The sequence below is a fragment of the Phoca vitulina genome, unplaced genomic scaffold (assembly GCF_004348235.1).
Source record: "Phoca vitulina isolate PV1807 unplaced genomic scaffold, GSC_HSeal_1.0 scaffold7, whole genome shotgun sequence".
NCBI lineage: Eukaryota > Metazoa > Chordata > Mammalia > Carnivora > Phocidae > Phoca > Phoca vitulina.
Genome location: NW_022589710.1, coordinates 50,926,174 through 50,946,501, shown reverse-complemented (window position 1 = coordinate 50,946,501; position 20,328 = coordinate 50,926,174). Strand labels below are relative to the sequence as shown.

The 20,328-nt window shown below is 45.4% G+C and overlaps 1 protein-coding gene across 2 annotated transcripts in view; it reads left to right on the top strand.

The window, feature by feature from the left end:
• The first annotated feature begins 13,979 nt into the window (after positions 1-13,979).
• The window catches only part of STON2 (stonin 2), a 138,998-nt gene continuing 132,649 nt past the window's right edge, over positions 13,980-20,328 (top strand). For both annotated transcript variants that reach the window (XM_032405707.1, XM_032405706.1), the window contains exon 1: positions 13,980-14,057. The gene's annotated coding sequence lies outside the window, so the exon portion shown is untranslated. The remainder of the gene's footprint in view (positions 14,058-20,328) is intronic.

Below are 20,328 nucleotides of genomic sequence, written 5' to 3'. Positions count from 1 at the left end.
AGAAGGAATCCATTTTTTTTATTTCAATAACCTTTAACTAATAGTTGTCATATTTTTGTATATTCAGTTCGTGAACTAGGAAGGCCCACAGACGCATTTACCAGTGGCTTGCAATAACTCTGACTTCCACCAGGAGGCGTCAGCACACATGTTTTTAACCACGAGTCTACAGAACGGCACACTATTTAGATTGATGATGTGACTTCTCGTAATTCTCTTAATTTGTTGCTAGGTCTCTCTTCACCATTAACGTAAGAATGGACTTTGAACAACTGTCGTGGAGATATCTGTGGGATTAAAAAAAAAAAAAAAAAAGCATAGGCCCTGAAATCTAAAGACATGATTCTGGTTCCTCCTCTGTGTTTGTGGCTCTGTGATCTACACAAATTATCAACCTCGAGTTGAAACAATGGACATCCTAATAACCCATGCCCTGCCTTCTTCATAGGGTTGTTCTGAAGAGAGAATGTCTTTAACCTGAACTATTATTCAGCTTAATCCTCTGCAAAAATCTCACCCCTCAGTTAACAATAATGAATGTTAAGTGCCCCTTCAGGGACGAGTACATTGTAGATGCTACACAATTGTTCATTTCCTGCCCCCCTAAATATTTCCCAGTAAAATAAAAGATCTAGATCCGCACTGTCCAATACAACAGTCGTTTGCCCCAGGCGACTGCTGAACACTTGAAATGTGGCTAGTTTGAGGTGAGGTGTGCTGTCAAGGGTAAAATTCACAGCAATTTTCAAAGATTTAGCATGAAAAATAGATGTAAAATATTTTATTAATAATTCTCACTCGATTATATGTTGGGATAATACTTTTGATATATCAGATTAAATAAAATATATTACTAAAATGAATGTGGTTACTGAAAATCTTAAGTGATGTCTGTGACTCACATTATATTTTTGGTGGTGTTGACCATGCAGGTTTTCAACTTCTGTCCTGCTATGAGGTTCCACGTTTCAAACATAAACACTATGAGATGGGAAAAGAAGTTCCAGGGGAAGCTTGAAATTTAGCTATTCTGCTCCTTGCAAACTATCCTTCAGAAACACGCTCATGAGTACCTGTACAGTGCCTGTTTATAGTATTGTGTATAGTTTGAAGAAAATACTGGAAACAGCTGAAATGTTCAACAATTGGGGACTGATAACTAAACAACGGTACATTCTTATATCGGACATGTACAACTATTAAAAAGGCAAGACATGGGGCGCCTGGGTGGCTCAGATGGTTAAGCGTCTGCCTTCGGCTCAGGCCATGATCCCAGAGTCCTGGGATCGAGCCCCACATCGGGCTCCTGGCTCAGCGGGGAGTCCGCTTCTCCTCCCCCTGCTCATGCTCTCTCTCTATATCTCTGTGTCTCAAATGAATAAATAAAATCTTTAAAAAAAAAAAAGGCAAGACATTTTCCATAAGAATCACCTGAAATGTTGTACCTAAAATTAATACAATGTTATATGTCAATTATATCTCAACTTCTAAAAATTAAAAAAATTAAGTAATCTCTATACCCAACGTGGGGCTCAAACTCATGACCTTGAGATCAAGAGTTCTATGCTCTTCCAACTGAGCCCGCCAGGTGCCCCTAAAAATTTAAAAATTAAAAAAAAAAAAAAGAACTACCCAAGACACTTATTAAAAATACAAATCCCTAAAAACTCCTCAGGCCTCCCTCTGAGAAATTCTGACTCAGCGGGTCTGGGGTGAGACTGTATGTTTAAAAAGTGCCCCCAGGAGATTCTGATTCCCAGACAAGTTTGAGACACACTAAAATAATGTGTGTGTGTGTGTGTGTGTGTGTGTGTATGTGTATGTATGGAAAAGATATCCAAGACAGTGTTTGGGAAAATATTACATGGTGACTTTTGTTTATCACACAGTAATTACGTGTCTGTGTAAATATACATATTTATGCATAGCAAAAGTTTTGGATGGCTATGAGCCCCACCGAAACCTGTGGTTGCCTCTGGGAAGCGTAAGGGGAAGAGGAGACATCCTTTCCGTTTTCGCTTGGGTACTCCAACGTTTGTTTGTTTACACATCATTGAAAGGGAGGAGAACGTGTGATTTCATCCGTTCCCAAGTGTTGGGGAGGGAGGCGCGGTTGAGGCTGCCCGCCGCGCTCACAGCCCGGCCACCTTGGGTTCCCCGGTGCCGGCGCGGCCAGGTCCTCCGCCGCAGCTCCGGCCTCGCCAGGGGCTCTTCTCCCTCCCCGGCCCGGCCGCGCGGGGGAGCCCGAAGCCGCCCTGAATTCAGGACTGGGGAAGAGGGCTTTCGGGATCGCAGCTTGGCCAGAGGCAGAGCCAGGGCGGTGAGGTCACCAGCACAGCTGCGAACTATTTCAAGGAAACAGGTGGCCGTTCTGGCCTCGTCCTAGGCTGGGAGTTTGCTGAAACAGGCCATTGCAAGGGCGACCTCAGGGCCCAGCCTTAGAGCCTCTGTGTCTGGGAAAGGGGAGCGCAGGGTGACCCCCGAGCCTCAGGAGCCTGCAGAAAGTACCCCCCCTGACCCCTCAACGAAGGGCGGTCTGGTGGGCCCCGGAGGCCACCAGCCGTTGAGCAGTAACCGGGGAATTTCGGCAGTCCTGCGCAGAGCTGTACCTATCAAATTGGAATGTCTAGGATGAGGTCTAGGCATCAGCATTTTGAAAGCTCCCAGGTGATTCCAATGTGCGGCCAAAGTGGGAGACCACTGGGGTAAGACCAGTGGGTATTGCAGTTAAAGTCCCTGGATCTGTAGCATCCCCTGGAAGACTGTTAGAGATGCAGAGTCTTACGCCCCATCCTGGACCTAGGAATTCAGAACTTGCTTTTCCCCTGCCCAGGTCCCAGGAGATCCGTGGGCTCTTTAGGGTTTGGTGGGGCCAGGAGATAACACACAGGCTCTGGGGGCTTGTAAAATGTGTGGAATGCTAGCAAAGCTCTTGACTCCTGTGTGCTCCTCAGGGGCCCCTCTCAGAGCCTCATTCTCCTCACTGATAGAATGAAGATAATGAACTCTCCTTTTAGTGTTGTGATGATTAAATTTGACAACACCTGTAAAGTGCCTGGTCCTCAGCACTCAGGAAATATGAGCTCCTTGTTAGAATTGTTTTCGAGGGGCGCCTGGGTGGCTCAGTCGGTTAAGCGTCTGCCTTCGGCTCAGGTCATGGTCCCAGGGCCCTGGGATCGGGCTCCCCATGCTGCGGGAAGCCTGCTTCTCCCTCTCCCACTCCCCCTGCTTGTGTTCCCTCTCTCACTCTGTCAAATAAATAAATAAAATCTTAAAAAAAAAAAAAGAATTGCTTTTGATCCTGAGACAGAACCTGTTCATTTGGCCAGCCTGGTATGAGCATGTGTCGGCCAGGCTTGTTGTCCAGCTCGTCCCCCATCCCACCAGCCTTGAATGTCTTTTCTCTCCAGGGACTCAGACAAGAAAGTCTGTGGCTCAATCCAAACAGTCTCTGAGTCCAGAGTTGTTTTTCCTGTTGAAATCATGTGATTGCTCCATCATTGGGAAAAAAAAAAAACAATAAAAGGGAGTAGGTTCTTGTCATTGCCATGGAAGCTTTTCTGAGCCAGCTGGAGAAGGGAAGGGCTTGGGGAAGGGGTTTGCCAAATCTCCGCCTGCCTGGGCTTCTTGATTGCAGATTAGCCCCAGATTGAGTGTCTGAGAAGCCGTGTGAAGGCCCCGCCCGGGACGATGTGCGGAACAATATGCTTGAGAAGGACAAGTTGTGTACAAGGTTAAGCAACCCTGTGCTTTTAAGGGTCGTGTAGCTTCAGCCAATAATGGTACTGTTTCGTTTTGTTTTAAAGCACCATTCGTTCACTTAACAGTTCATTAAGCATTTTCTACGTGCCAGGCATTGCATTATCTCATTTCATCATTAAAGTTCCCCCTTGAGGCTGGTATTGCCCTCATTCTATAGGTAAGAAAATAGGCTCAGATGTTTGGTTCGAAGGCCCACCAGCCACTGAATGGCAGAATTGGGATTCAGATGAAAACTTTCCTGGACCTACCGCCCACTCTGGTTCACGTTACCTGACTGTTGCAGCCATGAGAGCTGGAGCTCTTTCTCGTTAAAGATGGGATGGTTTGTTATTCTTCGCGTGTTTTCCCCCTGGGGTTTAGAGGCACCATCTCCTGAAGGCCTCCGCCAGTCCCTTCATCCTCTGACAGGAAGCGTGTCAGTTCCACGATGAATCACAATTCTGCATTCGCCTGCAAAATACAAGAGTTTAAAATGATGCACCTTACTCTCTTTCAGCTTTCCATTTAAGAAACATTTATCAGGAATGTCAGGAAATACATAGATGACTAAAAAGGAGACATCATTCCCACTTGAGAGACGGGAACAGGAGAGAATGAGCTCTGGCCCCGGGGGGAGTGGAGAATAGTGGTTTTACGAGTCAAAAGGAGGGATTTCAGGCAAAGGGGACAGCATAGGCGATGGCACATAGACATGGGATGTGTCTCTGTGCTCTTCTTTTTTTCCAGTTGCTAAAATCAAGGCCCCTTGAAATAAAAGCCAACTGGGATTTTTAAGAACAAACTTTATTTTGAATTTTAAACGAATTCAAAATTGTAATATTAATAGTATTGAATAATTTCTGGGGTTTTTTTAGAGAGGGGGCAAGGCAGGGAGATGCGGAGGGAGAAGGAGACAGAGAATCTTAAGCAGGCTCCTCACCCAGCGTGAGCCCCACATAGGGCTCCATCTCATGACCCTGAGATCATGACGCGAGCTGAAATCAAGAGTCAGATGCGCCACCCAGGCACTCCAGTATTGAATAATTTCTAATACCATGTGCCACCCACCATCCTAAACACTTAATGTACCTTAACTTACCCCTCTCAAGGCCCCATTTTACAGGTGAAGAAATTGAGACACAGAGAGGCTAAGCAACTTGCCTTACAACTATTACATGACTGAGCCAGGATTCAAACCCAAGCCTCTTGGCTCTCAATCTGTGCTCCCACCCACCTGCTATATTGTCTCTCAAATGCCAGATACCCTAACATATCGGTGCAGCCTCTGTCAAACTCATTTTTTTTTTTTTAAGATTTTATTTATTTTAGAGAGAGAGAGAGTATGCACTTGCAAGTGGGGGGAGGGGCAGGGGGAGAGAATCTCAAGCAGGCTTCATGCTGAGTACGGAGCCCTCAGGGCTCAATCTCACGACCCTGAGATCAAACCAAGAGGTGGACATTTAACTGAGAGTCACCCAGGCGCCCCTCTGTCAATCTCATTTTGGAAATTCTTTCTTGTAATTTACTTCTAGTGCAGGGCAGGGCTGTATCCCAGGAGATGTGTAGCTCTGCTACAAATATCTGTGTAGTAAAATAAGAATAATAGCTAATATTTATCAAGTATCTACTATATGTCAGAAACAGTGCTAAGTTCTTTATAAGCATCCCCTCATTCAATGCTCACCCAAATCCTCCAATGTAGGTATATTATTATCCCCACTTTATAAAATGGAACCAGGGCTCAGAAACCAAACTAGCATCCCACAGCTGGGAGGAGGCAGAGCTGGGGGTCAATCCCAGGTTGTCTAAAATCAGTTTTCCCTCCCAAAAATATTCCCATGGTGCCTCTTTATCTTGGGGGGTCATTTAGTTTCCTCTTTCTTAGTTTTCTTATATTTCAAGTAAAACTAATAAAAATAATATCTGTGTGCAGTTGTATATATCACAAAGGATTCTCAGGGGTTCAATCTCATTTGACTCTCACAGCAACCTTATCAAAGTAGAAAACACATCTTCCAGCCAGGTCTTCTCTTGAACGCCACATATCTAATCACTGCATTCCTAGAATGCTATCTCTCTCAGTGTTGACCACACCCCTGCCTGCACACACTGCCCCTAGTGGGGAGGAAAGGATGGATGAGAAGAGCACAAGGAACATCCATCCCTCGTCTACATGGCTGAAGACTGACCAGGGAGGGCAAGATGTCACTGCATCGGTCAGAGGCAAGAGAGGACCCCAATCAGAAGGGCCTGCTGGCATTGTGGAGCTGGAAATCCCTGGGAGGGATTCACCACCCCTGAAAACCTGGTGGGGAACCCATGGAGAGGATGGGGTAACTGCCCTGGGTGACAGCACAGAGTGAAGAATGCCTGCCCCCACCCCAGGTGCCCTCAGGTAGACCAGAAGCAGCACTGCAGTTGGAATATGGCCAGTCAAGACCAATGCATGGCCTACACATGAAGTTTAAGCCAACATTTGGCAGAGAACTGTCAGTAACCCAGAGCCCTAAATTCATCTTGTGTATGATGTGAGAGTCACCCCAAATCAGCATGCCAGCACCACTCTGGCAGCCCAATCTTGGGCAGTCCTGCAAAGGAAGTAACACAGAGGCCAGTGAGGCAATCTATGCTCCAGGTCACTCTCCTGGATGGAGGATCCAGCCATGGGCTACTAAAGAGATCCCATAGGTATGAATCTAAGAGCTTTTCAGGGCCTCTCATCAATTCCATGTGCAGAATAGAGGGTCCAAGAGTGCCCAAAGCAAGAAATGTAATGAGGGAAGAGGTACATTTGGATCCTTGCCTAGGCTCAAGATACCCCAACTAGATAGCGCGTTAGCCCTAGCCAGTCTCCAGAACAAATAGGAAAATTGTGGGGAAAGCCAGTGCCCCATTTACCTAAGGGCAATACTGCGAGCAATACAAGTACTTTTCACAGTTATGGAAAAGCCCTAGACTGCACTAGTTTTTCCAGCCTCTCTTGCAGCTAGGGATGGCCATGCAGCTCACTTCTAGCCAATGGGATATAAAGGGAAGTTTACCAGATGGGTGTTTGGGAAAGATTTTCCTCCCTGATAAAGGAAAACTTCTCTCCCAGCTCAGTCCACTTTCTTCCTTTCTTGTATATGCTTTTCTGAAGATGAGATACCTGGAGTTGTGGCAACCATCTTGCATTCACAAGACAAGCAGCCTAAGATAAAGCCAAAAGCCAAGGGTGGAAGAACAGAAAGAGCCTAGGTCCTTTAGATGTCATGGAACATCATACCTTGGGGCTGCCAGCATCCAGACTGTTTATGTCAGATAATTACATGTCTTTACTGCTTGAACCATTATAACTGGTTATTCTGATACTTGCAGCTGGAAAGCATTCCTAACTTAAATATAGGCTATAATCATCCAACTCAAGAGTGGGCTAGACGTTGATGCCCAACATGCCGAGATTGAAAGAATCTCTTTTGAAAAGGAGCTTCCAGTCTAGAAATGAGATAAATATGCAAACAGATATGACCCCATGATGCCTAGTAACATTCGAAAAGGTGCATAGGTCCAGTCAATTACCTAAGAGAATTCAATCTTACTTGGCCAAGTATGATCACAGATGGACATTCATGGATGGTGGAAAACATTCCTTTATGGACCTGCCTCTCATTCACAGAGATTCAATGACAGATAGGATCCTACAGTCCCTTCTCTCCCAGACCTCCCTTCTTTCTCTGAATCTCCCCTCTGTGTGTTCCTCAGTCTTTTCTGCTGCATATCCAGGTACCATCTCCCCCTTGGTGGTTGCTGTTTATGGGGTGCATTTCTAGTTCCATCCTGGTTGAGCAGCAGAAGAGAGTTCTTGCAGTTGGCAGTTTTTTAAAGTTCTTCTTAGGATTCAATGTGCTTAAAAAAATTCTTCATAGTGGAACAGCTGAAACTTAAAAGCCCTTTTTTCACTCAATATCGACTTTACTTAGGGCATAGTGTCAATAGGTTGTTATGTTCTAAGTTTCCCTTCCCATCAGGTGGTAAATGGAATAATCAAAACAGGCAAAGAGGACAGAACACCATTTCTCACACAAAAATGTCAAGATGACAAAGATACTTGTTGGAAATTGGGTCCAGTGTTACAAGATGCAGGAAGGCATAAAAGAAGGGGCACCTTTGTTGGCTTGGAAGAGACAGGGAAGGCTTCACAAAAGAGTAGCATTTGTGTTGGGACTTCAAGGATGATTAGGAATGTATTAGGATACTTGGTTATAAATAACAAACTCAACTAAAGATAGTTTAGGAAAAAGACTGAATTGTAAAGATATTGGGTCTCTTTCACAACATAAAAGGAAAAGGTGAATGTCCTGAAAGAAGGAGGGGCAAGGAAATAGCTGGTCTGCAGCACAAATGGAGTGGAGAATCTCTTTCTGCTTTGTTTGCCTGTTTCTCTCTGCATCTTAAAGCAGAGAAAGAGTGACACCAATTTTTTGCTCTTCATAGGAAATTCTCAGGAACTCTGGCTGGCTCACCTTGGTTCAGTGGACTACCTGTAGACCAACCAGCTGTGGTAAGAGGTGTGGAGTCATGTGAGAATTTGTCGGTGCCTGCCAGAGACACATGGGTGAGGCAGTGGAAGAAGATCCCCCAGAAAAAAAGAGGCAGGTGTTTTGGAAGGAATCCTGTTGTGGTTTGGAGCTGATATGTCTTGCTGTGTGCACGTGTGTGTATGTCTATGTATTTGTAGGGTACTAGGCAGATAAATAGAAATGAGCATAGAAGGGAAATGAAAGATGATAAGGTGGGTGTAGTTGGGGAACAGCATGCCATGTAGAGGGAATAGCACAGAGACATGAGAGTCTATGGTGAACTCCGAGAACTACAAATAGTTCTGTATTGGTGGAATAAAGTTAAAGAGGGTAAGAGTTGAAGGTAGAGAGGTAGGCTAAGCCTGATCCAGGAGGATCTTGTAACCCATGGTAAGGAACAAAGATTTCTTCCCTTAGGTAATGAAGAGCTATTGAAGGATTTTGAATAGGGGAGAGAAATAATCATATTGAGTTAGATCATTCTGATACCTATGAGAGGGATGGATCAGAGCAGTGTTTACAAATATGTGGTACCCAGCATGAGCAGACTTTATTTGGTGCAGAAGCTGGTTGTAAGTGGAATGGAAAAGGGACATTAAATTTCATTAGCTCAGGTAGTGAGAGAGTTATTCTTTTTGCAATTCTCTTTCAGTCTGTTTGATTTAGCCAAGGGGAAATAATCACTTTGGTGCTGATGTCTTTAATACCTCTCTTGATAATATTTCTCTTTATGAAAGAAAGAGCAGGGCCTCAAACTCAGAACTTTTGCAGCCAACAATAGCCAGCTAAGATTAGATAATGTGGTTTTACTTTCATTGTACTATTTTTGTGGTTAACATTCTATTTATGGCAAGTGATACTTGTTTTTCACGGATGATAATGAGATAAAAATTCCTTTTCAATGAAGCTGAGCTAGACGAGAGCCAATGTAAAGAAACAAGTACATGATAGTGCAGATGATACATGGATATGGAAAGACTAGTGACAGTGAGACACAAATGACTGAGATTTGGGATACACTGGAAAAGAAGAAAATAAGATTAAACACAAGAGACCGGTAAGAAGGATATTGCAATAGTAGAGGAAGAGAGATTTTGAATTCCTTGAGATCAGAGAGCCTTATATTTATTTTGTTTTGCACTCAGGAATAAGCCTTGAGGGCAGCAAGAATGACCGTCCAGTTAGTACCCTTGTCAGCAATGCAAAACACTGTCACAGATGTTGAACTGGATCTTGATGTTAATTCATTCTTTCAAACATTGGTCCTCAAAACTTCCAATATACTACCTCAAATACAATTTTAGAAGGTGGGCAGTATAAATGAATTACATTTTTAAAAATGTTTTAAAAACTTACTCATCCTTCAATTTCCTTTAGCTTAAATGTCACCTCCTCTGAGAAACCTTCCCTGATTTCTCTGTGTACACCCAGCTGCTCCTTGCCCTGTGCTTTCAATGAAACTTCCTACACATTTAGGCCAAACTTTGCAGAATAATTTCTTTGTGTGCCTCTTCATTAGGCTCTAAACTTCCCAGTGACCCTATCTTTCTTTTTATCCACAGCTCCTAGGACTGTTCTGGCATAAAAATAAGCAGAAGCTCAATAAACATTTGTGCAACAAATGAATCTTGCTGTGGGGACACCACATTAAGGAAGAACACTTAGAAAGTCATTACATTCTATCGATTTCAAATTCAGTGAAAGTTCAAAGAAGAGAAATATCAACATGAACTCGAAGGTGTATTGAAGGAGTTAAGGATGTTACAAGGCTTGGCTTGGAAACAGGAAATCTAAATAAAGATTCTTCAACATCACTTCAGCATCCTAATAGCAAGATTTCCCACTCACTAGAGTGTGTGTGTGTGTGTGTGTGTGTGTGTGTGTGTGTGTATGGGGGATACTGGAGGGAAGGAAGTAAGGAGCCAGGTCCTTATGAGGGATTTCTCTTGTCTCTTCTCCCTGCCTGCCTTCTTGAGACCAACCCTTTGGAATTTGGCTGACGTTGTCTACAGTCCCTCTTCCCAGAATTCCACAGAGTGCATGGGGCATAAATATTTGTGGAATGGAAGCACCTTGCCATAAAAACAAAACTAAATGCTGTATTATTGACTGAAGTTCATTAAGAGTTCATAGAAGGGAGAAGGGTGGGAGCGGTGAGATCTTATTGAAGGATTTCTAGTGGATACAGGCTGGAGTCAGGCTATGGAACATAAAGACATTGACCCTCCCACTCCGATACCCTCCAGTATTTTTCCATATGGCCAGTTAAGATGATTTCAGTCCTCTAAACCAGCAAAAGCTACACTTAGAGTAGAGTAGCCAATAGCCACATGTGGCTATTTAAATTTAAATGCAATTAAAATTCAGTTCTTCAGTGGTACTAACCACATTTCACATGTCCAATAGCCACATATGCTAGCGGCTTCCAAATTGGATTGCTCAGATAAAGAACATTTCCATTAGCATAGAATGTTTGATTGGACAATGCGGATCTATGGAGTAAATCCCCTCTCGGTTGCTGACGGTGGGAGGGTTGCTGACGGCGGGAGGGTTGCTGACGGTGGGAGCATGGAGGTGAGACAAGCCAACTTTTAACTGTGTTTTATAGGCTTTTCTGTTCTTCTACACTTTTACACTGTTGGTTACTAACACTTCAGGATTTAACTAACATTTCTTCATTGATGGTTTCCAAACTCTCTGAATACCTGCTATGTACACGTTTTGTTTTGCTTTTTACAACTCGGTGGTTTTTAGTATATTCACAAAGTTTTGCACCCATAACCACTATTTAATTCCAGAACATTTTCATCAACCCAAAAGGAAACCCCATATCCACTCAGCAGTCACTCTCCATTTCTCCTTCCCCTGACCCCTTGGCAACCACAAATCTGCTTTCAGTCTATATAGATTTGCTTATTCTGGATATTTCATCTAAATGGAAACATACAATATGTGGCCTTTTGTTTCTGGCTTCTTTTACTTAGCATAATATTTCCCAGGTTCATCCATTTTGTAGCATATATCAGTCTTCATTCCTTTTTATGGTTGAATAATATTCCATTGTGTGGATGTACCACATTTTGTTTACCTATTCATCAGCTAGTGGATATTTGAGTTGTTTCAATTTTATAGCTATTATAAATAATGTTGCTAAGAATATTCACTTACAAGTTTCTGCATGGGCATATGTTTTAAATTCTCTTGAGTATGTACCAAGGAGTAGAATTACTGGGTCTTAAGGTAACTCTGTTTAACTCTTTGAGAACCACCAAACTATTTTCTAAATTAGCTGCATCATTTCATCTTGTGTAGATTTCAGACCTTATTCTTCTCTTTACCCAACAGTGCCTAACATATAGAAACTACCTATTCACTATTAGACTGGGCAGATGATCACTCTGACTCCCATCAAATATCCAGCCAGCCTGGCACTGGAGGATGCCCTGTTGAACGGCATAGGGGTGTGGCCCCAGTCTCCTTAATGCCACTCTATTACCTGTAAGGAATTTTAGTCAATCAGTTTGTTGAGTACTTGCTACTGAGTTCCATGTACTAGGCCAGGCATTGGTAACGAGCTGGAATATTGTTGCTTTGTACTGGAATGAGAATATAACAGGGGCAAGGGGATCACTACCTTTGCCTGGGAGAGTTAGTGAAAGCCTCACCGAGGACAGGACATTTTCGTTGAGTCTTGAGTGCTAAATAGGAGTCACCACAGAAGAAATGTGATGCAGGAGGCACAACTAAGCAAACATTTTGCGAGATGAGATAGGGGACAGACAGATTCATAAACAGTTCCTGCCCACGAGAAGATTCCAGGGTAGACATAGTGGAATCCAGATTCTTCTTTCACTTCTCATCCTTCAGAAGGCTAAGTTTAGTGTGATGCAACCAGGGCTATTGATTTAAGAAATTATCTTGGGTCAACATAGTTCTCCACCTAAAATAGCCTTTCTTCTTTGGAGTGATAGTGTGACCAATCCAAATGGAACTTCTGCTTTGGCAAAAGCCACAGCTATGAAAAGTGAGCAACTGGAATGATGGGCTGATGTCTCCATGTGCTTCTGAAGCTTGGAGAGGGATGCTGGTATAAGAACCTTCCTCACACAGTCTATTTTGCTATGGTGTTCCCATCAGGTGAGGCTCCACCCAGGCCAGTCCATCTTTTCAATATAGAGTGAACTGATTGCTCATCCATTGAAATAAAACTGGGAAAACTGAGCTAATTTCCTTCTAGGGTCCTGGGCTCCTCAAAGTAAATGACGTTAAGCTTACTCTAGGGTAAAAATCAAGCTGTTCAGAGTCGGTCAAGCTGGTGTTCACTCCGGTCTTTCTCTACCAACCCAAATTTCTCCCTCTAGAGTTCTGTCAACATAGGAGAATAGAACTAGAGGAAATACTTGTAGGAAAATGGTTACATATTTGTTTTCAAGGTATTAGCGCAACCAAAGTCAAAGATGCTAAAATATAAACTGTGCTACTTTTTTCTACTCACTGTTACCTGGATGCTTAGAGGGGGCTCCTTTTATGAGTGGTAAAACAAAGTTCTGGCGGAACGCTGAATTTATAGTGGTTCTTCTTATTCTTTAGAAAGGCCCAGTTCAGGTGAGACAAAATGTTGGGAGGACTAAAGAACTATGGGAGAAGAAATGGAAGATAGGAACAATTTTAATTCGCTATGCTCTCTCTCCGTTCTAACTTGCGCCTCTTAACTGCAGTGTGGAATGACTGCTGGTGTGTCTTCCAGATGAAAATCTGTTACGCTCTAGGCTGATGTCACTTGGTCACACGTTTCACAGGACATGTGGACATCTTTAGGTCAGCTGTTTATTGTACTTATGTATTAATATATGCAAAGCACTTAGAAAAGTGCCCGGCAAACAATATGTGCCATAGAAAAGTTAGGGTTATTATTACTATAATTATTATTATTACAATTACCATTATCGTTTAGCCTTGTCTCCCTAGCTAAGTATTAAGGTCCTTGTAAATGAAGATCTATCTCACCATCTTTCTCGCTCTTACTAATTTGTTAACGCGATTAGGACCTCGCACAAGTCGCTTCCCTTTTGCGAACTCTGGTTGGACCACACAGAAATAGATTGTGCGTCAAGTCCAACCTAAGTCCACAAACACAATTTGGCGCCCACTGTTTACAAGCCACTGTCCTGCGTCCTACGCCTTTTTTTTCAGTAAAATGTATGAAAATGAACACGAAGTCAAAACCCCACGTAGGAGTGAGGCCGGAAAAGCAAGGATCCCCGCCGTCCAGCCTTGGTATGGGGTGTGGGAGAGACTCCAAGACGATCCCCACTCCCCGCCACCCCCACGCTACTTGTGCTACTTTCCGCTCCATCGCGTGCTTCCACAACCGGCCTCACTCGGCGCAGAGGGGCAGGATCCCGATTTCGTGTCTGTCTCGGTCCGGAGGTGCAGCGGGGACGCGAGGCAGCGGCGCCGGGGGCACCGGGAGCAGGTCCAGGCTGCGCCCCGCCCATCCCACCGCCCCGGCTCTCGGCCACCCAATCAGGGCGCGGCTCGGGCGCGCGCCGCGGCCAATCAGGAGCGGCGGGAGCGGCGCCAGGAGCCGGCGGGCGCGGAGCGAGCCTAGAGAGTCGGGAGCAGGCGGCGGCGCTGCGGCCGCGAGGGAGGGCAGCGAGAGCGGCGGGGCCGGGCGAGGTTCCCCCGGCCAGCCCTGCTGGCTCTACCGCGGCGGCGTTCCGGCCGACACTTGGGAGCCTGCAGGCGGCGTCGCAGGTAACAGCGCCCGCGTCCCGCGGTGGAGGCGAGCGTGCCCGGCCGGTGGGGCTCCGCAGGTGGAGCGAGCGAGGGGTGGGGGCGGGGGCGGGCCGCCCGCGAGGTCCTAGCGCCGCGGGTGCTGCCCCTCGCCCCGCGGGCCCTGCCCCTCGCCCCGCGGGCCCCCACACCTCCGCGCGTTCCTCGGTCGGAGCCCCGGGGAGGCGCGACATTTCCACCAGCCCGCGGCGTCGAGGGGTGGGAGGGGGTTAGGTGAGCCCGCCCAAGGTGGGCGAAGTGGGGGGGTGTCGGGGAAGACACCTGCGAACCCCTCACCCCTACGCGGACACTATTTGAGGACGGGTGTCTTCCCTGAAATGTGGGTCCCCGCGACATCTTTATTGGCCCGAGTAGGGAGGCGACAACAGGTGTCCCTGGGGACGGTGCCTCCCCCCCCCCCCCCCGCGTGAAATCCCGGCCTTGGCGTTCCGCCCCACCTTCGGGGTGTCCGGAGACAGGACCCCTGCCTGGCCTCTCAGGCGCGCTGCCCGCTGGACAGCGCCCAGAGGCAGCCTGGACCCGGCAGACCCGGGCTTTGGATGGAGTTTCCTACGCGCGTTGCCAAGCAATTTGCTGGACACCCGCCTCTTGCTGGGTGAAGAAGAGTTGAAGATGAGAGATAGAGAGAGAGAGACCGAGAGAGAGGGAAAGAGAGAGAGAGAGAAAGAGAATGTGTTAAGTGCATGTGTTGTCCCTACTGAAAGGAGCTCCCTAAGGGCTGTGGGTGAATCATTAACTGTCGTCTTGTGCAGCTACTGGCCTCTGAAAGGGAGAGACACCCTTTCTCTCAGGCAGATCCTTCATGCTCTATGTGCCTCACTCTCCTCATCTGTAAGGTGGCGATAAGTGATTTCACCTGCTGGATAGCTTCCTTTCGAGGATTAAATAAATCAATGCCCGAAAAACACAGAGCGCAATGCTAATACCCAGTAAATGCTGGCTCTTATTTGTTATACGAAGTGGATGGTCTTTTAAAGAGTAAATCAGATGTGTCCTAACGGGCCCAGTGACCATTTGGAGCTCTGAACAGCTTTCTAAACTCAAAGGGGAAAAATGCTATTATTAATGTTTCTGATGGTATCATTTAAAGGTAATACATCCTTTGAGGGATTAAAAAAAAAACTCCATTGGAATGGTGAAAGAGATAAATGGATTCCAATTAGTAACTGAGAAAAACTTTGTAACCTTGAAAAAATTGTTATGAGTGTCGTGTGAGAAGAATATCTTGGTACTTTGTTGACTGCTCATCTTTGATTGGTATGGCTGATGGGGGAGGATTTGAAGGTTCTTATACTTTCCAGTCCTCCCTTAGACAAGTTTAAAGAGTGGGAAAGGAGGAGAAAAACAAATAAAAAGCCCAACCGCACAACAAAGAGCCAGCAGCTCATAGAAACCTAAAATTGCCCTTCCACTTTAGGCAGTTATTCCCGTGTCTGACCGGGGTGGTCTGGTGCAGTTCTTTGCCACTGTGTCACTTTTCTATCCTTGTTCTTTTCCTTGTTCATTTACCGAAAAATATCAATATGTAGCTGACTTACTTGGAATTCTGAACCCTCTGCTCCTTAACATCCTATCCTGTGACAAACCCAAAAGGACCTCTCCTAAGGTTCCCGAGGCAGTGTCAGTGGGAGTCTGCCTGGCTTAGCACACCACACTACCTGGGAAAGGTACAGACAAAATGCTTCAGTTCTGCAAGCACCCCAGTGCTTTTGCCAAGAGCCTTCGAATAAATCCATCCACTTAGAGGAAGTGATTATCTTCTCAGGGGGTAAGAAGCCCACTTCCAGATGCAAGTCTTTCAAGTGTCAAATTAATTCCACAACCTTTTAAGTTGTTGATAAGTAGACTTTCACTCTCTCCACCAGAATGGGATGATCTGAAAGCTTGCTGATGGAGGAGGGAGGGAGGTGTGTGGGGCACGAGAAAGATTGCTGAGCTCAGAGCCAGACCCACACTCGGTGAAAACTGTTTCTGTGGCTGGGAAACGTAGACAAGTTGCCTTGCTTTTCTGAGCCAAAGTCTCCCACTCTGTAAAATGACGGCTCATTTTTTTTTTTTTTTTTTAAGAGGAGTTGTTCTAAAGATGGTGCTAATGAATGCAAAGTTCCAAGGACACAATTACAGGTCTGTAGCATCCAAAGGGGATCCTACAGGTAGGAGTCGATCAGTTATACTTAGGAACGAAAAAAGACTTGATTGAGGGGATAACACCTGAGCTGAGTGTAGAATGATGAGCAAATCTCTTATGTAGATAGGATTGAGGTGGGATTGGAAGGAAAGGTAGAGCAGAGGAGAAAGACATTCCAGACAGAGGGAATATGGGGGATCAAATGTGCCATAATGGTCAGTTTAAGCAAAATAACAAATAACCCCAAATCTCAGTGACTTACAGGGCTTATTTCTCACTTATGCTGCAAGTCCAGTGCAGGTCAGTTATGGTTCTGCTCCTTATCTGTTTTCATTCTGAGACACACACTCCCCCCACCGAGGCTTAAGAAACAGCCTCTTTTTGGGACAATACTGATCTTATTTATGGGAATGGGAAAAAAGAGAACATGATAAAACAAAAGTATGGCACTTAATATCTGCTCAGAAGTAGCAGCAGACATCACTTCAACTCTTATGCTCTTGGCCAAGGTAAGCCACATAGCCAAACCCCATGTCAGTGGGTTGGGGAAATACGAGCCTCCTGCAGACAGTGAGGTATGGCTGAGTAGGAGGGAAAGTGCAGAAGGAAACGGCCAGGGAGGTGGCCCAGAGGCAGATGATGAAGGGCCCTGGGTCCTGTGCCAGGGGTTTGGAACTTTATCTTATGGGCAAGGAGCAACCACTGAAGGGTTTTTAAGTTGGGGTTTGACATGGTCAGATTTTTCAGGCCAAGCACATGTCTCTAGTGGAAATGTGGGGAGAAGACTGAAATAGGTGAGATTAAAAATGAGAGATGGTAAGGGCATGAACGAATTCAGCAGCCTTAAATCTCCCTCACTATCTGTCACATGACTTGAGATTCCACTGCTAGAAAATTACTCCCTTCTTTGTAAGTCCTCTCCTAAAATGCACATGCTCTCTCATCTTTTTTTTTTTTTTTTAAAGATTTTATTTATTTATTTAACAGAGAGAGAGCACAAGTAGGGGAGCGGCAGGCAGAGGGAGAGGGAGAAGCAGCCTCCCCACTGAGCAGGGAGCCTGATGTGAGGCTCGATCCCAGGACTCTGGGATCATGACCTGAGCCGAAGGCAGACGCTTACTGACTGAGCCACCCAGGTGCCCCCATGCTCTCTCATCTTAATGTCATCTAAAGCTGCGGTTCTCAAACTCTAGTGTGCCTCAGAATCACCCGGAGCCCTTGAGAAAACACAGATTTGTGGATCCCACCCCTAGAGTTCCTTAATCAGTAGGTCTGGGGTGGCACCTGGGGATTAGCATTTCTGACAAGCGCTCAGGTGATGCTGATGCTGCCAGTCCAAAGTCCACACTTGGAAAACCACAGTGCTAAAGGGAGAAATTAAGATGTGGTTGAGGAAAAGGCCTGAATAGCAGGGCCTAATGGAAGGAGGAGGAGTCTGGAAGGTCCCAGCATTCTCCATTTGGCAGATTTGCCGAAGGCTGGCAGTGACAGTGGGGTCTGTAAGAGTGACTGAGTCTCTAGGTTTTTATTACATTGTGGATGTAATTCTCACCCAGAGGAAATGAAAGAAGCTTGGATTCACAGAAGAAGCATATAAGTGCTACTTTATCTCCTCCCTTTGTAATTCTGCCCTGATTACTCCCTGCCCCCCCCCCCCCCACTGGTGAGCACACACCCTTTTGTCTGTCTCGAGACCTCTCACTCAAGTCTGTCAGCGTACATCAGTCCTGATCCATCACACTTCTGCTCATCTCAGCTTTAATTTCTTCTGGAACTGGGGTTTGCCCACTGGGTGGACATTTGGCTGAATTTTTAAATAGTCAGACCAAGAAATTTCTTGCTTCACTTGAGGTCATCTTCATGAATAAACATCTGTACCATATGATCATGCAAAGTGTGATCAACCTTCCCAAGATAAATAACCCCCTGAGAACTCAAGATGTCCATAGTTTAGCTTATACTCATGGGTGGAGCAGGTCGCAACAATGACTCACCGCTCCTGTAATGAGAGAGTATTCCAAGAGCGGACGTGAAGGAGAAAATATGTTGGCATGTACAACATGACACAAGAAATAAAACACAGTGAGGGTTTGTTTTCTTTGTCACTATTTTTCTCAATTCTGGATGTGGAAGAAGTGTTAACTCTGCCAGGGTCCTGATAATCAGTGACATGCCTGCCCACACTATGTGAATACATGACATACTTTCAGAGTCAGCATTTTGAGTGCTGGCCAGCAGGTTACAGTATTTGTTTCGAGGTAGTATGAGAGTATTTGTTTCGAGGTGGTATGAGAGTAATAGTCTGGGCCAAATGCCGCACATTGGGGTGTGGATAGACTGTACTAGGAAGTACATGAGCATGAAATTTGTATCAAGTAAGAAATGTCAGGGTGGCCCTGGACTATAAAATGAGATGTGAATAATATTTGAAAAGACCCTTTCCCTAATTGTGATTTGACAAACCACACTTACAAGGTGTGCTTTCTGAAACAGCAGAATGCCCGAGGATTCTGCACACCTCCAGAGGTGGATGAGAAAGTTTGGAGCCATGACCTATAGCCAGGAGGCCTGAGGCCATCTCTGCTGGCCTGTTTCCTCGCCAGGTAATTTTGGAAAAGCCAGTTGTTCCACTTCCTCCTGTGGACTTGGCCTCCCCTTGGTCAGCTCTGCAGTGAAACTCTGTAGCTCCCTCGATCTCAGGACTCCAGGAAGCTTGGTCTAAAGTTGCAAAAGATGTAGCAGACCAAACCCCAGGCCCGCGTGAGAGTCAGTGAGGGAAAGGGACACTTAAACTAGCCAGGAGGGATCTAAAATGCTGAGCATATTCTTTAGAAAGTGTTACTTTCCCCCATGGAATAGCATTTATCTGGCAATTTGATATTTAAGAAAAATACACATTAAACCACTACATAAATAGTATCCTCTCTCTGTTTATGTTGAATAAATGTTAAATGTGTCATATATATTATCTCACATCTCTAGCAGTGTCAAGAGGTAGATTTCTTGTGCTATCGCTGGTTTTCTGAAATGCGATTAATGAGAAACAGTTGGCCAAAAATCTATAGACAGATAATAGAAGGGCAGGATTGAAAACTCAAAGTTCCTTGAGTTTTTTTGTTCATTGTGCACACCTCCACTGGCCTCAGCTGGCCTCAGACTAACCCCGACTTGTGCTCTGAGGTGGCTTCACTAACAGGTAAGGGAAGGTTAATGTTCTTTGTGCAGTGTCCTCATAATGAGTGTGAAGCTACTTTGCAGATTGCTAATGGCCCAGTAAAATCTTTTGAAGGCAGCTTCATGGGAATGGCATTGGGCATCTTCTGGGTACAAGGCTCTGGGGAAGATGTTAGGAATTCAGAGAAGTGTAATGCTTATTCTTTCGACACAGCCTCTGATCTGAGGGAGAAAGGGCATAATGTTTATACAGAATTAGTAGTCAGATAACAGTGAGATCAATAGTATAATCAAAGGGGGCACCACATACTGTGAACTCAGAGACGAGGAATCTTTCTGAGGTTGTGCTGGGCTGGGAAGGTTCATAGAGGAGCAGTCACGCTTGATTGGAGGTAGAAATAGGGTTTCGGTGGGCACAGTGGGTTTTAGGGAATGGGCCCCGGCGAACTGTGGCTCTGATAGTCTGTACGAGCTTGTCCAGGTCTGTGGCTAGACTTCTGTGTCTGGAGTGACGGAGTCAAGTAGGAGAGGACAGGGAGGTCTGAGGTAGACCACTTCTTAAAGTCTTCCTTTTTTGACTGCCATGTGATCGTCTAATTCTAATGTTCTGATGGCTCGTATTACATCCTGAAAAATGAAGCCATTTGGTGATTTGTGAGCAGATGAGTAACTCTGGACTCTACTTTGAGCTCTTAACATGTTCATTTTATTAATAGGAAAGCACTATGGAGCTAAGGATGTCAAACCTCTTTATAAATAAAATCTAATCCCGTCATAAACTCTGTCAGACTGGCACGCAGTTGGTTGGTCTCACTCTGCTTGCAAAATGACCTGGGAAGGTCAAGCAACTTGTTTCAAGTCATGCAGGAATCCCCTGGCACATCTGTGTGCACTGGACCCACCTCCCCGGATTTTTGGTGGTGTCCCGCT